Source organism: Dromaius novaehollandiae, chromosome Z (assembly GCF_036370855.1).
Source record: "Dromaius novaehollandiae isolate bDroNov1 chromosome Z, bDroNov1.hap1, whole genome shotgun sequence".
NCBI lineage: Eukaryota > Metazoa > Chordata > Aves > Casuariiformes > Dromaiidae > Dromaius > Dromaius novaehollandiae.
Window position 1 is genome coordinate 69,697,056 of NC_088132.1, and position 16,376 is coordinate 69,713,431.

Consider the following 16,376-nt stretch of genomic DNA (forward strand, 5'->3'; position numbering starts at 1 on the left):
GCCCAAGAGGACCTCTTCAGCACTAAAGCAGGATGAATCACACCTGCAGCCTGATTCGCAGATGTTTGTTCTTAAAAACCTCCAGTGCCAGAAACTTCACTGCCTTCTAAGGCAGTCTCTAACTAGGACCTAGCCTATCCTTAGCAGTAGGAAGTTCTCTAATGTGTAAATCAAAAATCTTTACTAGCTCTTTATACCTCACCACTTCCTGCCTACGTACCAACAGAGACCAAATTATTTTCTTCCTCTTTGCAGCAGCCTTTGAAGTATTGAAGACTAACAACATGACCCCCTCAGCCTTCTCTAGGCTGAACAAGCTCAAATCTTTCACTGCTTTAAAGAATGATAATTATGGACACTGCCGTCCACATCTTTCTTGAAGTCTGATTCCCAAAGTAGAAACGGAGGACACAGCACTCCAAAGGGGCCTTATCAGCACTATATTTACTTACAGATGATGCTTCTGTTTCTACACACCTATTTATTTGCTCTGTCCTCAGAAGAACATTGTTGACTTAGGATCAGCTGGTGATCTTCTGTAAGCCCCAGATCATTTTTCTGCAGAACTGTTATCTTGCAAATTCTTCTCTTTCCTGTTTGTTCAATTGATTTTTTCTGCTTAAGACTACAACCTTGCACTTTCTATATCGACACACCGTTTCTCTAATTTGTCAAGATGCTTTTGAATCTCAATCCTATTTTCTAATGCACTTGTGATCCCTCATAGCTTCCTGCCATTTGGAAATACAATGGACATCTTCTGTTTCATCAGGCAGATTTAAACATAGGCAGTTAACAGAGCTAAGATGGATTTTTTGCAACTCCACTCTGTTCTTTCTTAACATTGAACCAGTGATAGCTGCCTTCTGACTGAACAATGACAACTTCCAAAACCAAAATAAAGCTAACCTGTCATTTTTTTATAAACAATGATCTTCATGCAAGATTTGATTTCTAGCCAGAAACAGCTTCTATTTAGAGGCAGTAGCTAAGGAAGATTCAATACTGTTTCAGAGCAAAGGACAGTGATGTGTCCTTGAGCTGAACTGCACTAGATTAAATAATTTCAGGTGTGCCCTGTAGAGCAACCAGAAAGTCAAGAGATTTGCTGCAGTACTTGGGCAGTTCCTCTGGGACTAATTTTGGTCATCCCACAGCTGCAGAGAAAAATCACTTAAACTTTGTAGTCGTATTACTGTTGGCCTGAGCTAACATTCTTTGCCTCTCAATAGGGCTTCCTAGCTTGGGATGAAGCTAAGATACCTGCCTGCCAACCTGAACTGTCTCATGAAACTCAGAAGGAACGGTGCAATTGTCTGCACTTGTTTTGCAGGTGCATCCCGAGTCTCCTGTGCAAATAAACTTTGTGCTTTCTGTAGAAATTTCCATCGTGTCAATGGTAGGTAGTTGTGAAGGGCAGGGCCTGAGCTTGTGTTGAATTGCCATGTATTGTACACAAACTTGTGTGGTTCCAGCAACAGTCTCTCCTCCAGGCATATCTCTTTGATCAAGTAGTAATTGTAGTACATAACAAGAGGTGGTGCAGGTGTTATATATGTATAGCCTGATGTAGTTTCACCTAGTATATAACAAGTGTAGGTTTGTTCTACAAAATCAAAAGCATGGTAGCAGAAATAAGAGATTACTGAAGAAAAAATTCTCAGTTATATTCCATTAACTGTTTAACAGGGCTTTTTGTGCAATTATTAGTTGTTATTAAGGTGAAAAAGTGAAATGTAAGAAAATTTCCAGCATTAGAACTGGTATGTAAACTGAAGTCACTTTCTTATATATATGCATAGTTATATAATACTTGATGATTTCAGTTCTATTTTTTTTCACAAGGTCCCCTTCCTCAGTCAGTACTGAGACAGATGAGGTTTGCTTATTTTGCAGATGTTCCATATTTTATTTTCTTCCCATTGTCAAGTGGAAAGACTACAACCTACTTATTCTGCAGTATTCAGACCCAGCTCAGAAGTGGAGAAAATTTATGCATGGTATTATCTTTGGTTTTGGTCCTTATCTCTGGTGTAATGGTGCAATCCAAATTTAGGTACCTCTATTTAATCACAGTTTCCCATCTTGTTTCCATCTAACTTACTTGGAAGCTGAAGATGCCAAAGCTACAGATATTTTCTAGTAATATTGCACATGCAGAGAAGTACCATTTCCTTGAGTTCAGCTGAGCACAGAAATAAATTCAGCTCTAAATAATGAGTACTCACACTGTTTAGATACTTATTTACCCTTGAGGTTGTTTGGGGTCTAGAGACCACTGTCTTCTGAGTACCTTAAGTCCCGATTTCTGCTCGGAATAGATACCTTTCGGCCTGCTTATGTCCCAGAACTACTCTTTCCCATCTGCTTGCACTAGGCACAGGTAGGCTGCCTCCCCAGCTCCCAAAATCTCCAGCATCTTTCTGAACAATGACATATCCTTAACTGAAGGGAGGGGGGTGTCTACATCTACATTAGCTTCAAATCTGTTCCTTTGGACATTCTTTTGGGTCATTCCAAGGATAAATTTGAACTCCTTCCAGCTGAAGTGCGAACTGAATCTTTCCACTTTGAGAGTGAGCACCTGGGCCAGTCAGCTGTTAAAGGAGGACTGTGTACCTTCACATTTTAAAATAAAGTGTCCTCAACAGGCTTTTGGGACAAATAGATGCAATATGCAATAGTCATACTCTGAGAACACCGATGGAAGTAGACCTCCTGGGCATTAGTCCACCTAGTTCCTGACCCACAGGAGGGTTTGGACATGCTGAATGTTCCCCATGCTGAAACAACTCTGGGCATTTGAAGTCCAAGTGCTTGGGGAATTTGAACAGGGAGATGCCCAGTGAATTCAGACTTCCAGAATAAGGGGTAGGTAGGTGGGATTAGACAGAGGGAATTATTTTCTGCCGGAGAGCCTCTTTAGGTGACTATATTGTTTACTGGATCTTTCCAACAAGATTAGGGTCAAAAACATGCACTTATTTTAGGTCCCAAATTTGAGATACTTACGATATTATATTCAGATAAGTTTCTCTTAAGAGAAACTCTCTGCTGCCACCTTGCAGTGAGCTAAAGGAAGAGACTTATCAAGAGCAAACATTTTACTTGTGAGAGTCAGGAGTTAGAATTCGTTCCTTGTTTGGAGCATTGAGCTAGTAAAGTATCTAGAGTGTGACAGAACACTCCAGGATAGGACAGTGAACATCACTTAGTGTGCTGGAGCTAAGTAGTTGGCATAAATTGCGTGCTCAAATATTATAGATATATGGGTTTTTTTTTTCCCTTGGGAAGTTCACTGGGATGAAAAAAGAGGTCCAGAATTTCTATGTGTGTGGTCAGAACATTAGTTATAAGGGTAGCAGGGCTGCTTGCTGTCCATTATAGATACGTTAGACTGCACTTACTCAATTCATCTGTGCAGCACACACTCTCTCACGTCCAGATAGAAAAGCCCATTTTGAGTGGTTGTACAATGGAGTTGGACATACATGGAAAGAGGAGGAGGAGGTTTCCTGTGGATTCTTCTTGTGATATGGACATTTCCCTGATGTAAGGTCAAGTATGAAATCTTCTGCCCAGTATCTGACAGGGAAATCATAGGTATTTCCCACTGAAGTCAATAACAGTGAATGAGCTCTAGCTGGTACCCCTTTTTATCCTACACAGATGAAATCACTGTAAGTAATGGAGATCTAGACATGGCACTGGGGCAGGAGTGCAGTAATGGAGTGGGGTGAGGCCCCTTTTTGTCCAACCCTCACAGAGCAAAAATCAAGGATTTAAGAGTGATGCTTTGGGGGCAGATCAGCGTACAAACAGTAGTGTTTCCAGACACAAAAAGCAGAATTCCAGCTGGAGACAGCAGCTAACAAGAGATGACACAAACGTTACTTCCCTGCAGAAGTCTCTCTGGTGAAACTGGACTAGCTGGAGGCCATTCCTGAGTTCTGGGACAAAATGAGCCACTGACAGCACATGATGTAGTACAGCATGTTTCTCTGCCAGATAATTACACAACTAAGATGGAGGCAAAGAGCTGTTTCCCACAGGGTGGATGTTGGCTTATTACCAAAAAAAAAAAAAGTTGTTTCCATAGGTGTTTTGCTTTCCAAATTAATACTATGCTATTCTAACCTGTAACAGAATTGCCTGTTTTACACGGTTTCAGGATATGTCTGCTCTGCAGGCTGAACAGAGAAATCTGATCTAGCAGGCTAAATGGGCTTGCCACAGCAAGACTGCTTTCAAGCCTCTATGTATGCCAGCTATTTTAAATAAGTGTGGGGATTTCCACTACATCAAACATAGGGGTGGCAGAACGGCACTGAACAGTCTCCAGATTCCTTTTAAGCATCATTCTCAGAAACTGATAAGTTGTTTGGACTAAAGTTTAAAAGAACAACAAACAGCATAGAAAATTCCAGCCCAATCGAGATTCTCAAATGTATTAACAACTGAAAATACCATCTTAAAATGGAAAGTGCTGGGCATCTTTTATATTAGGTAGTGTTGCTAAACCTGCTTATACATCAGTTTGCAATAATCATAAACAACTGGAAATGAGGTTTGTAAGCCCTTTGATGCTACAAATGAAAGAATTGAAGTTCATTTTGTCCCATATCTTGGCTTTGGACAGCTGTATTCAGCAGTCTTGTTCCTAGAAAGTCTTGCTCAGCAAGAGTTCATGGAAAGCAGAATCAAGATCTAGGAGAGGAGGTAAGCTTTCTCAGATGCTATATAAGCCAAAATACCTCAGCAACGATCAGAATCCTTTCTTTATAAGAGGTGAGAAATCTTGAACAACAAACTTAACACATTAGCTTCATGGAAAAATGAAAAATGCTGGACTTTATGTGGATGTACCAGAAGTAGACATCCAATTGCCAGCCACTGAGAATTAATGAGCTGGCCCTTTCCTCTTGCACCAAAATTCAGAGGCTAGCTTAGAAGACATGAGATTTAAAAAAGAACAAATTGGATTGGAGAAGGTCATGAACTTCTTAGATGCATTAATGTCACGTACTACTTCAGTAAGCTGAGATTCACAGATATTTAAGTTTTACAGCATGAATTGAACATAGTGCTATTATTGGTTGAAATATGAATGCAAATTTAGTGTATGAATAAAGTAATCAATTAGGAATTCATCGTAAATGCATGGTAGAAGATGATACATTGTGAATGCATGATATAATGTATTATATAATTTGTTGCTTATATAATTTAAAAGAATATTGCCGCTTAGATTCTTTGGCTGGTTAGGCTCAGTGGTTTGGTGGCTGGTGTATAGTGTAGTGCTTGCTACCTGCTATGCTGAATAAAAGAATATCTGTGACAAATCCAGTGTTGTGTTCAGCTGTACCTCTAGGCAAGGCTGAGCAAGTCTAGTTTATGGAAGAGAAGGCCTTAGAAACACAACATGGGGTGCTGAGAGTACTGAGCAAACTGTGGAGTGCCTGGAGTTGGGATCTTTGTGACCAGTAGCGCCAGTAATGGCCAATAACTAGGGGGAGAAGCAGACTTTGGGAGGAACAGCCCCAACATTATATTAGTATAGCTGCTTATGGTCCCGCTCACAGACATTGTCCATACTTCAGAGGGTTGTGGGTGTTCCTATACCAGTGTGTTACAGCAACCCCCTACTATAGGTACAACTTATTCTAGTAAAAAGTTCTGTTGTTTTTACACTAGTAGTTCACACTACTTCCCTGAGAAAAATAGGTGCTCCCAACCAATGGCTTTTCTGCTATTGTAAGGTGTGTTTACACTAGACTGTGGACCATACAGAAGGTTAGAATATTTGTATCACTTAGCAATATGATGCTTTTTTCTCTCTGCTGACATATATAGAGAGACATGCAGATCAAGCCTTGTTCTACAAGAGTAGCTTTTCTGATTTAGCTATAAAGCTTTCCAAGGCAGGAAGTACAAGCCAGAAAAATACCACCCTCATACTAGACTACGTGCCACCCAGGGAAGTATTTCAGTGTGTGCTCAATATTTAAATACACTTCTTGGTTGATGTTAGACTATTCCATGCCAACAAATTCCGCGGGAAAATTCCTCCAGCGAAGGCTAGATGGCGCAGTAGGTTAATGCATTGAAAAATTTCGGACGTTTTTAGGTCTCCACATTCCTGTAAATTTCCACAGCCTCGTATGTTTATTGACATAGTGATGCATTAATTAACATGGGAGAACCTCACTGCTTTTTTGTGGCTTTCTTGATTCGTTATTTTTCATACTCACCTAAGTAAAAGGCCGCATAGAAAAGCTTCCAAGGTAGTTTCTGGACAAAACAACAAAAAACTTTTCTCATGTTCTGTTTGGTGCCTTACAAGCAGAAGTGTAGTTGAAGGTAAACAGAGTTTGCCTGCTTCTAATTTGGGCAAATTAGAGTTTATTTCATTCTCACTGCCCTTTTGAACACTGCACGGGTGTGTTTGTATATGTCTTGTATACCAATAAACCACTGCCTCCAAATATTTACCAAACATTAAAGTAAGCCTTAATGTCAACTTTTTCCTCCAAGAAAAAGGAATAACTTCCAAAAATACATTATTAGAATGCCCTCAGTACTTTCTCCATATACCATAAAAATGAAAAGTAAGTCCAGAGGTGAAAAATTGCTATTTTGCTTGAAAGAAAACATAACTACCTGAACAGTTTTGTGAAGTTATTTAATCAAGTGTTAAATAGAATAATTCTTTGTTGCTGAATTAGGTTGTAGCAGACAACTAGTTTCTCAAATAGAGATTAGTGTTTACATAAACAGCACAAGATAGATGTCCATATCATGTATTGTTATTTGCAGAAAATAACTAAGTGATGATTAATGAGTTATTTATATTCTTTAGAAGAGGTCAGGAGAGGAGTTATCAATTTTTGAGCAGCAATGTGTAGAATTTTAAATAACCCCAATTATCAAAAAGGTTGAGGGTGACAGTCAGATGGTTAATCTACTTAGCATTTAGCATCTGCTTCTGTGAGGTGTCAAGTGCCTTAGCAAGGCACTGAGTGCACTCAGATTACATTAAAATAATGAGGGAAGTCACTTCCTTCCCGGAGAATCTCAGCCAATAGCAGGATAAAGCTATTAGCGTCCATGCAGTAATGGAGAATAGGAAAAATCCATTTCCTTCTTTCAATTATTTAATTTTTTTTTTTTTTTTTAGTTTTCTCCTCCTGAAATGGCTTGCAGAAGTTACCAATGCACTGCAAACACGAAACTGAGAGATGAATGCCTTCAAGCAAAATACCTCCTATCTGCTCTGAGACACAGGGTAAGCCTGAATGCTGAAGACCACAGAGGGAAATGGAAGAGAGATGGAGGCCATGAAAACCTTACGTGGTAGATTTAAGCCCTCCACTACAATCTAATCCTCTAGCATAAGGTGTCTTAAGGCTTCTCGGTATTAGCTCTCTGATGCTAGGCTGTGTCCTCAACCAGAAGTGTGATTGCTTCACAAGCTAATTCTGCACAAATCCCAAGAATCAGAGCACACAGCTCATTTCAGCACTCATGGCCCACATTTGTAACTTGTTCTAGAGTAATCTGCTTGTCCGGTCATGGGGTTATGGAAAGAGCTGGTTTCAGTCCAGTTTGGTAGGATTCTGTTTGGGTTCCTACTCTTCCAGTTGCCAGAGCTCTGACATTTTTGTGGTGTTTTTGAGCACTGCAAAACTGTTTCTAGGAGGTTTAGAGCAGAAAAGAAAGAACGTAATACCTAGTATTCTGGAGAACAGTGGCAACTGAAAGAAACCATGTGGATACAGAAGTGTGAACCAAGCTGGTGCTGCTTTGGAACAGCAAGTACCTCTGACTTAGGCAATTTTATTGAGCCAGTATCTACACACCTTGTATGGTATAATCACAAGAGAGAGATATGCAAAGAACTGTATGAGGAAATATTCTGGAGTTTGAATGGCAAGGCACCCACATGAAAAAGGCAGCTACAGGTGAGTGTTTAAATTATTGAGGAATGTCCTTCCTGGACTTGAATCTCTTCTGTGCTAGGTCCTGCACAAATATTGGAGAAAAGATCTGTGTAAACTCCAAACAGCTGTGTAAATGTAAAGTGAAAGAGAACAGATGATTGTATGCAGAAGGGGAAGCAAAAAAGAGCATTTATCATGTGATAAGCAGTAGTAGCAGGACTATGTGAAAGTCTAACTATTGTGCTCATTTGAAATTTCAGCCGCCTTTTCATTTTGAGTATGAAGGTGCTTGGGGAAGCAAACACACTGTATGCATTTCTCAAGCAGTTGAAGTGTGGCTTCCATACTAGGTCTTTGTCATGTCACCAGAGCTGGGCTGGGAACAGGCTGCCAAGTATTCTTAGTTCCCCTCTGTGGGAGAAAGTAAGCCAGCAATGGTTTCTGAAGCTGGCATTGTGAGGTAATCCTAGGACCCAGCTTAACCCCAAACCACAGACAGAACTGTGGGCCTCCTGGGGAGCCACTGTCAACTTTGCGTGAACTATGCTCTTTCTCCCCTCAGCTCTCTGAGGGATATGGTAAGTGCCTTGTGGCTTCTAGCCCTGTGGTGTAAGGGTCGGTAAGGTTGTCTGTGCTTGGAGTAGTCCAGGATAGGCCTTGAAAGAAAAGATGTTTGATATGACAAAGAAGTCAGTGGTGTGATACAGAAAGAAGGGTGACCAGTCGGAACAAAAGACTAAGACAAAACAATGGCAATAGCTTCCTGGGTAGATAGGAGCATGGCAAGCTGGGAAAGACTGGAAAGGAATCTTCTTAGGGACTGAGATGGGAGATAAGAGTCTTCAAAAGAGCTTTAGCTACCCGGATGAATAGAAAAGGCTGAGTTGTAGAGATGTTATGTGGAAAGGTTCCTTCAAATGTAGATCTAACTTGCAGGTAAAGACATGGGAAGGGGCAGAGTTGATGATAACACCGAGGTTATAGAATTGAGTGACTAGGTAGTGTTATCTCAGAACAGGAGAGTGTGGGTAGTGTAGTAGATTTCTGAGAAGGTTAAGAGTGTTGTCAGATTTATCAGCAGATGGCTTAGAGTTGGAAAAATCTATGGGTGACATGGTGAATTAAACATCCATCAAAAGAAATGGAAAAATTTTTAGTATATCTTTAGTATCTCCACTAGGAATTTCTCTTTGTATTTTATGTTACATGGTAGCATCAGGATTAGCCGGGGAACGCATGATTATTCAAAATTTGCTGCTATAGTTTATGAATAGAAATTACTTTTGAATCCATTGAAATCATTGGAACACCAGGTCTTGCTCCCTGATCACACAGTCATGGGGAAGATGCCCTTTTTTGATGTCCCCTCAACCTATTTCTCCTTTTTTCTTTGCTTCTCCACAAGATTTTCTGATTAGTTAGTAAAATCCTCTGTTCATCTTTACTGATCCATTCCTTCACCTTCAACTTCTGTATCCCATCCCAGACACTGAATGACGTCCCAAATATCAACTCACATCTTGACAAGTATAATATTGTTGCTGTTATTCCTAGAAGGCATAAAGGAGAAATGAACAAGTGCCCTCAAATTCACTTTTTTTTAATGCAATTGCAAATGATAACTTTTATATAATGCATTTCCTTTGCTTATTTGTGGTTGTGAGGCATTATCCCAGAAGACCAAGTGGTAAGTGTAAGAAATTCTTCATTTGATCAGTCCACATGAAAGGACATATACATATATTCCTGAGCATGTTATCCTGTGTTATCTTCTGTTTCTGACCATATTGCCATCTGTTCTGCTTCTTCAACAATTCTTTTCATCCACAAACCTTTCTGAAGTATTCATAAACCTTACATGGGAATACATGAATGTCAGCTTGATGATATTAATTTTTCTGTTTTTGCATCAGTGAATGCTACCTTGCAGCTATCTGAAACATCCTTTGTGGGAGCAAAAAAGGAATGGTGAGATACTAGTTATTTCCCTCCTGTATAGTTGACATTGTTGTTAATCCTGTGTCCAGCCAGTGGGTGCTTAGGTCTACCTTTGAAGAGTCTGTGGTTACACTGGGTTTGGCTCATTTTGACTCACAGGAAGGGATCAGAGGATCATGATAACTGTGTTGCGGTTGCCCATGGCTGCACGTTTTCTTTGTGGTAACTTGCAGTAATAAAATACCGTGAAAGCTACTGTGAAAGCTCTCTAATAGCTTACAGAATGGTGGCTTTCTCACCATACAACCACGAAAATGGTATGTAGTTGTGTGAACGTTGGGCAAGGAAGAAACCATGGATGAGAGAAAGTTAGGAGGAAGTGAAATCATTTTGAGGTGACTGGCAAACAGTGAGAACATCCTGTGGGGTATTTGAACTAAGAGTTGTGAAGAGATTCATTATCCATATCCAGGAAGTTTTAGATCTGCAGGATCATGTTGTTCAAATGTCAAAATCTGTAAAGTTAAGAGTTTGACCTAGTGGTTTAGAAACTTAATATTTAACTTTGTCTGAGCCAGGTTTGACTGACAAATGCTTTGTATTTTGGCTAAAATATGTCTTTATCTGTCACAATCATCGATCACCATCTAAGAGTATCAAAAGATCTAGGCTGTGTTTGAATCCCCTTCAGGTTAGTGTAGCATTAGTAAACCATTAGGCTGTTACCACTACCATGGGTACTCAGGCTATCTGTAGCTGGCTTCCAGGTTGCATTCAAGACCTTTGGGAATAAGCAGTGAATGGATGTGTGTTCTGGGCCGCTTCGAGTGGCTCTGAGAGACTGTAATGATTCCGTCAGTATAAGGTATTTCCACCACCAGTCAAGGGCCTTCTGAGATTCCTTTCTGTAGCCTGTTCAGTTCATCAAAATCTCTTGAAGATGCGGACTGTAGAACTGTATTATTTCAATACTGATCTCAGCAGTGTTACATTCAGAGGCAAAACCAGTATTTCCCTCCGTCTGAATTCTTCTTACTTGTCACGTCATTTTTGCCATTCTGTCACAATATCATCCTGCTGTTTTTGTGCAGTTCCATTTACTTTGGCCCCATGTTCTTTTCAAACTCACTGGAAACTGTTCCTCATTTTGTTCACCTAACCCAGCCTAAATTTCTAGTTTGAGAGGAGCCTGCTCACCCAAGTGATTTGTGACTCTTCTCTGCTTAGCCTCATTGTTACTCGCCACACCCCTAGATTTTTTGCCATCCACAACGGAGATTTTATATTTATTTTCAAATCAAATTTCTTGGTGAAAATGTGAGATAACATCCCATCCTGGAAAACTGATGACTGACAATTTTCCCTTGAAATACCTTCAGCCAGTTGTGATTCCCACTGACTGCAGCTTTCAGAAATCTAGAAAGTGGCTAGTTCTTAGGCCAGGTAAGTGTGAACTTTATCAGTGTTTTTTGACTATTGGCACAACGTTCACTCTCTTTCAGTTTCTGGAGTTTCCCTATTCCAAGTTTTATTACAAGCAAACATCAGCAGGCAGAATTCCTCCTCAACCAGTCCTTTACTAAGATTAAATCCATCCAGAAGTGGAACTATTATACTGAGAAGATGTTTTCTGTTCCTAAAGCAATTATGAAATCTTTTCCCTGTCCTCCATCCTGATAGCTATAGATTTTTCTATTATCTCCTGCTTTCCTTAACACTTTTATGTATTTAGTAACTTACAATTTATTTTAATTATTCCCTGCTCCTCTTTTTCCACTTGTTTCCACTCTTCCTTTATTTCTTACCTTGAACCAGACTCTTAGCAAAATAGCTCATTTTCCTTGACTGTGGGAGCATGTTTTTTTGGCCATACAATAAATACATCCTGAAAACTTTCTAACTTGCATTCATCTTCCTCAGTCTTTTTTTTCTTCTAATAATAATTTATTTTATGATTGGTAAATTAGTACTTGTGATGTGTGGGTCTGTGTATATATACACATATAAAACTCATCTTGACAGACAAATGTTTGTTGTAATGGAACATAAGCAGATCAGATACGGGCTTCTAGCTTCAGCTTCCAATTCAGTGATTAATTCTTCTCTATCGTTTTTAAAGAAAAGTAGCTTATGATGAAAGCGGTTTGATATAAACTTTAGAAATGCTAATACTATTTTCTTTGTGTCTGCAGAAAACATCCAGCTTACATTTCCTAACACAGCATACATGTCCTAATTACTAACATAGTTTCTTACTAAGTTGAATATTTACAAAGTGTTTCATCATAATTTTCCAGGATGTCTCCAGAAGTTGGGTAACCAGTTCTCATGGACCTTCACTAGCACCTTCTCCAGGGTCATGTTAATGAACTGATTCATATGCATGTTCCTGCGTGTGAGTTTTCAGTAATTCCAGAGTGGTTGATCTCTTCGGTGCAGGCCTTTTCCATTGGCCCTGCCAAAGTTATACTCAGTGATTCTAACATTCCAGTCATGTAAATCATGCCTGAACTGTTCTCTCTCATCCAGGAGAATTTCTGGTCCTGTTTATTAGTTACCTTATGTTCCTGCATTAGCATATGAACAGTTTAGAACTTTCTTTGGATCTTTTGCCATGTAGGTTCAATTTCTGTATTAAATACAAAGTTTTAGCTTGTACAGCACTTGCTTCCTGGTTCACATCCTCCATAACATTGCCATTTCCAGTGGTTACCAAATGTATCAGGTGCGTCCAGCAGGTTGGACCAAAAGGATTTTTAAGTACACTGGAACAAGGCAACTGTGTTTGGATTTCACTGAAGGCATTAGAAACGTTAAAGCAGAGGGAAGCGGGATTCTGACTGTAATTATGTACACAAGCACAAAGAATGCCCACATTCAAAACATTTCCAACAATAGACTGATTGTACTATATCAGGTTAGAAATACTAAATCAAAAGAAATACTGTGTTTTCTTCTTTTTAATATGGATGCAGTGACAAGGGAAGCAGAATTTTCCCATGGTTGTGTTGTGTTTTGCCACATAGCTAGCTTGATAATAGTGAAAGAAACTGATATTAGAGCTGATCACCTTTCTACAAGAAGAGCTGAAAACCCAAACTGATACCACACAGGAGGTATGCAGAGAGCATCTTGTTTGTGCTTCTCAAGTAAGGTATTGATTTGAACTTGAATAACCACAGCTCTGGCTCCACTAAGCAGCTCTGCAAACGTTTAATAATTCCAGGCTAAAGCGGGAAGTATTGCATCAGTTTATCTGCTAGAACAGGGTGGAAGGAAGTTTAACAGTTCACCTGCAAATCTTCTGAGAAGTTAGGAATGGTACAGCCTGCCAGAGATGATTGAATTTGTGCATCTGCAGTAAAACTCTGATGCATAAATGTCAAGACTTGTCTTTATCTGTGCCTGCATGTGTAAGTAGGAAAGATAAGTATGAACTTAAGAAGGGCTACAGGATATGACTGTGGCTGTTTATAAATTGAAAATATTAAGAGAGAAGACCAGTGGTGCCAGAAGTCATGAATCTTTTGTGACATTTGTGAACTGAGCAGCCTTCTGGTGAGTTGTCCAGTCTCAGCAGGATTTTTGTGTTTCTGACCCAGCTTCTGGAGACCTCTGGCATTTGTGCCCAGGTTTTTGTCGCAGTCTAATAGGGACAGTGTCGTCTTTCTATTTTTCTGGCTAAGAAAAATGCAACTTGATGTAGCCACACAAGTATTAGAAACAGGCAGCAATGGATCCCTTGCCCTCCACAATAAGATTTCCTTCCTAACTCTAGTACTTCACATCTTCACAGCAGCTCTTTGGCTACTTAGCTCAGCATCTGCCCACATTTAGAATTTCAGCTTTATGAGAAAATTCCCATGTACTCACTGTGCAGCTTACATACAGCATCATATGTAGAGCAGCACAAATCTCTCCAGCATTGGGCAGAAGCCTCCACAACTTTTCTTTACACGGTTTCAATCACAGTCAGATAGAAGAGTCAGCATGCAAACATGGAAGGCATATCTGCTGACATCTGTCTTCAGCATAGGAGGAGATAGTTGCATCCTCTTTGGAGCTACTCTGACCTTTCCAGCTCAGGGAATGGATAGGGTGAAACAGAGGTAATGAATGTCTAAACTACCCAAGCTCCCCATGTGACATAGACCCAGTTTTGTTCTGTGCTTAACTGGTCCAAACTTTCTGCTTGGAAAATGGGTTTGAAAATGATTATTTTTTAAAGCACTGATTTTCTTCCGTTGTAGTACCTGGAACTTTTCTTTTTAGGAGCACAGTTAGGAGAAGTGCATGTAATGGTTGGGACTTGTGTGTCACATCTGAGGCTGTAGTGGGACAAAATCTTCTCACAGCCCTGTTCTGACTGCAGCGTTACAGTTACTGAGCTTGCTTTTCCTTCTATACACACTGTGCACTAGGATGCAGGGGTTTTTTTTCCATATAAGCAGCTATGACATGTTGCCATAGTTGTCTCTTCTGTGGCTGAGTTAAGAATGCAGATTCTTTTCCAGCATGGGTGAATGCCACTGTTTGAGAAATGCAGCCTGAATTTTGAAGTGTCGCTTTCACAACTTGTGATTTCAACGTAGAAGTTTCTGGAGTATAAATGATGAAGAAGATTTGCATAAGCCCTTGTTTTAACCACAGGCAGTCTTTAAAATAGCAGACCTCAAGCCCACAAACATGAGCTTACACCTTCATGATCTGCTTTTGTTTAATTAACCACAAAATCCTTTTGCTAGCCACTCTCCCCACCTACCATCCAGTACGAGAGACCTATGATGCTGTGAGCATCTTAAAACCTGCTAAAAGACTAGATCTGAAATTTTTAAAAAAGGGGGAGTTCTCTTGGGCCCAAGGCCCTATGAAAGTGAGTGAATTTCTTCTTTCGCACTAGTACTTGTAGAACAGTCATATGTAGGCACGCCTGAAGGGCAGCATATAGGCACACAGCCAGGACTCAGAACTAGAGATATGGGTCTTGAATGAAAAGGGCGGAAATATATGATGGACGAAAGAGTTAGAGTTTCTTCCGTTTTTTCTTGAAGAACTGGAATTTGCTTATATGAAAGTTCTCTGGAACTTGGTCCTTACCCACAAAATATCTGTAAGGTACTTAGGTCTGTGGGACCTGAAGGTTCTTAGGAACTAACATTAATACCAGATCTGACAAGCACTGAGTGCACGGTTGACAGCAAGACCAGGCATTGAGCTTCCAGCTGATGAATATCTTTGCAGACTACACTTTTGCAACATTCTTTCACGGGCTGTCTGTTATGAACATAAAGACACAGTCATGTTCCTCTCAACATGCGAAATGTTTATTTTGCCCTGATAAACAGCCTTCAGCTTCTGATTCTTCTCAGCAATTTGCAAATTAATTTTTTGTTTACACCTAAGAAGCTTTGCTACACTGGAGCAGCCAGGATTTAGAAATGTTCTAAACGTCCAACTTTAGCTATTTCTTTTTCTAGTCAAATTCACTGTAAAGAGATCAAATGACTTTGCACAGGTTACAGAGGAAGTTAGTTACTTGATGTGGAGTGAAATTCTTGTACTGTGCCTTTTTCCAAGCCTTTTCTCTGACCAACAATGAAGTTCTCTCTTGCAGTGAGACAGGTTTATCTGAAAAGGACCTTGATCATTAAGCTCTGAAGAGGTGGAAATCTTTTGCAGTGCCAGAAAAAACAATAGCAACTTTTACAAGAGCGTAATTTATTTTGGCAACATAGCACAAATGCACATTCCAGCACCTTAACTGTATCACAAGTATAAACTCCTTAATGGAACTACTTTGCTGTAGTCTTGCCAATTTGCACTCGATATAATAAGCACCATGCAGTTCACTGCTAGCTGGAGCTGAGTAGATTTGTTCAGACTATGATATAGTTCTGTTTTTCTAGAATTGCTGAGTGAAGGAGGCATCCTTCCTTCTTCATCAGTTTAATTACAAGAAGAAACGTGAGAACACCTTAAAATGGAACAGCAGAACCATTCCTATTATCCAAAGAGATAATCGGGCAAAACTTGACTGAAATAGATGAGGTTCTTTAATTTCTTAAGTTCTTGAGAGATCTTTTGTGACGGTCGGAATAGCAAAGTGATTTAATGAAAATACTTTTTGTGCAAAGATCCTGACAAAATAGCTTTTCTCAGTCACTTTGATAGTGTTCTTATATCTGTCACAGTTTGTACTGATTTCAAGGAACCATTACTCTCTTGAAGAGTAACAAACAAGGCCTCAAGCAAAGGGCAAAGAATCAGTGAAACTCAGAGACACCAACATAGATCATAATACCAGCTTTTCTGCTTCTTAATGTAAGAGTCTCTGGAGAAAGTCTGGGTTGAAGGAAGAGGACCATGAGGAAATGATTGGAGGAAAAGACAAATTGCGGCTCCACTGAAATTGCAGTTGATATCAAGTCGGAATGTGCTTTGCATTCTGATATGAAAGGAAAGAGAGGAGAGGAGGCTTGAAAACATGTCTTTGAAAAT

At 39.8% G+C, this 16,376-nt stretch overlaps 1 protein-coding gene across 3 annotated transcripts in view; it reads left to right on the plus strand.

Annotated features, from left to right (window-relative positions):
* Window positions 1–16,376, plus strand: part of LOC112983592 (leukemia inhibitory factor receptor-like) — a 143,127-nt gene that overhangs the window by 6,087 nt on the left and 120,664 nt on the right. For all 3 annotated transcript variants that reach the window (XM_064502084.1, XM_064502083.1, XM_064502087.1), the window contains exon 4: window positions 7,178–7,285. The gene's annotated coding sequence lies outside the window, so the exon portion shown is untranslated. The remainder of the gene's footprint in view (window positions 1–7,177; window positions 7,286–16,376) is intronic.